The sequence below is a fragment of the Penaeus japonicus genome, unplaced genomic scaffold (genome assembly GCF_977035675.1).
Source record: "Penaeus japonicus unplaced genomic scaffold, GWHDUDI00000001_assembly GWHDUDI00000003, whole genome shotgun sequence".
Lineage (NCBI taxonomy): Eukaryota > Metazoa > Arthropoda > Malacostraca > Decapoda > Penaeidae > Penaeus > Penaeus japonicus.
The window spans coordinates 17044110-17046609 of record NW_028234405.1 but is presented as its reverse complement, the minus strand read 5'-3'; the positions used below and the strand labels follow the sequence as shown (position 1 = coordinate 17046609).

Below are 2500 nucleotides of genomic sequence, written 5' to 3'. Positions count from 1 at the left end.
GTTCTCTCGCGATATTACTGTTCACCTTTCTGTTATTGTTCAAATCGACTCCCATTTAATGTCTGCTTGTATCTATCTGCACCGATCGTAACACCGGGGGAAATGTTTGGCCCTTAAGTGGCAGGTCGGGAGTCCTGCCATGTGGTGTACGAGGATAGCTGTTCCCCATTGGTTTACTGTTTAGATCCTACACTGTCTAGAGATCCCGTGTTTACTCTTAATCTGTTGGATACAGGACATTCATGTTTTTTTTTATGGGCTTTCAGTGCCACCTGCTCGGCACAAAGGACAGGTTTTTTTTTTCAGAGAGAAGGAGCGTCACGCGACATGTCTAGGGACTTCTCGCGCTCTGTCATTCATTCGTTATTATACTAGAGTCTTTTTTGAGTTTGTCAGTTTTACTATATTAGGAGACTTAGATGCGCCATCGCACAGGCTTTATGAGTGTTGTAATCGACTAAAACTGTAGTATAATGTTCATATCAGCTCATTATGTTCTTTACACTCACAGTGATAGAAGAATTATAGTTTTTTTGGAGGCAAAAAGCGACGAAAAATAAATGTTAAAAGATGGAAAAGGGGAAGTCAACCACAGCACAAAGCAGTCACACTGACACAGCCGCTGCACATGATCTGGTTCACCTTCCGCTTCTAATTCTGCTTGCCCATCCTGCACCGCTGGTATTTTACAGCCAGAGGTCGGCATCTTGCTGTGTGTCATCGCCCTCTGAAGATAGTGCTTGGAAGGGACCGTGGACGGGTGCCATTCAAGGCTTTCTTTTCCTGATGATCCCAAGAGAGTGGTGTCATTTATGTTTGGAATTTTAAACAAAATCTATATCACGGTTATTATAATTATCATTTCCATCATCTGTCACTAAATATGACTTTTTCATTAAGTACGAGTAATAGAAAGCACTCTGCTTGGTAAGAAAAAAACAACAACAAAGATCTAAATTTACATCACTTGGACCACGGTAAGGTATTTTACCGTCGGCACGTTCACGTTCAATGTCATTTTTGTTTAACTATTTTTCTTGTTTTTTCATTTTTACATGCCATCTTCCTCCTATGATGTTTACGATTACGTTTTTTATGCACGTTACCGGCGGTGAAGCTTTCGTTCCTCTCTTCTTCAGCCTGGGCCTTGTTTATCTTTCTTCTCTAGCACCTCTCCGCCTATAACTCAAGGCAAGATTCAGTCTATAGGTTGAATACGTTGGGTATGTTCATGCCGGAGACGGTGTATGTGTGTGAGGTGGTCTGTTAGTGATTCACCTCTTCCGTGGAAATTGATAACCTGTCATTCTGGTTCAGGTGTTGCTTTATGGCAGACCTGTCGGCGCGATTTCCAAGCCGTCCTTCTCCCTGGCAGCCGTCGCCTCGTGCTGGCATGATCAGAGACAGAACACCGTGCTTGGAAATACTGTCCTGTTCTGTTAGCTATTGCAGTTGGTTGTTACTGATGTTAGGTGGATTACCAGCAATTGTCCATATAATTATTAAGGATAGGGGCGTTTTATGATCGTCTTAATTGGTTGTGATCCATAACAACATAAAAGATGTTATTGTGGTAGTCGCACCGTACCTTTGTGTGATTTCGTCCGGGCGGTTTGGTGAAGCGCCGAACAGCCTTGCCACTATGGCATATGAACTCCAAATAGAAGACCCTTGTTGTCTGCCATGATGATTTCGAAGACGAGCATATCCACTGAGCGAGGAGTTCTACCTGCACCTCTTCCCCTGGCCGGTTCTCCCTGTAACACAAGGCCTGTCTTCTTTCTTGTTTGCCTTGAAGGTCCAGTGGCAATAACCGATAACTTTTTTTTCCGTAAGTGGTTTTAGTCTCGCCATTCAGGGCAGGTTTTCGACAACTACTTCAAATCCGATGCTGTTTTTGAGTGTGAGGTCGCTTTTCAAGGTCCGCAGATTGATATCAAGTACCCATTTTGTACCCATTCTGAAGTGCCAGATTGAATCCGGCTGTTAAGGTTCTAGAATGGTGTTTAGTTATAACTCGGAGGTGGAGGTAATTTGCAATGATTTTTTTCAAAGTCTCGAAAGAAATGTTCTTTGTGTGACTTTCTACCTTGGGTATTAACGCTCCGTATCTGATGGTTCGTGTACTATTTAGTACAATCATATTGATGCTAGAATTATTTCTGTGCGCCTGCTTGTCTTTGTCTCCCTCCTCTTGTATCTATTTAATTATTTTAGATATTTGTTAGTATCTGACTACTACAACATAATTAGATCTCACTTCTTGTCAACTGCATCAGAGGCGCCCTTGTTGATACTAATGTTTGTAAGGATGTCTGATTGTTTTTCTGCGGTTTACTCTCTCTCTCTCTCTCTCTCTCTCTCTCTCTCTCTCTCTCTCTCTCTCTCTCTCTCTCTCTCTCTCTCTCTCTCTCTCTCTCTCTCTCTCTCTCTCTCTCTCTCTCTCTCTCTCTCTCTCTCTCTCTCTCTCCTTCTCTCTCGCTCTCTTTCTCGCTCTCTC

General features: G+C 42.8%; 1 protein-coding gene across 7 annotated transcripts in view; it reads left to right on the top strand.

Annotated features, from left to right (window-relative positions):
* LOC122255984 (innexin inx2) overlaps positions 1 to 2500 on the top strand; it is a 111907-nt gene that overhangs the window by 9437 nt on the left and 99970 nt on the right. The window lies entirely within an intron of this gene.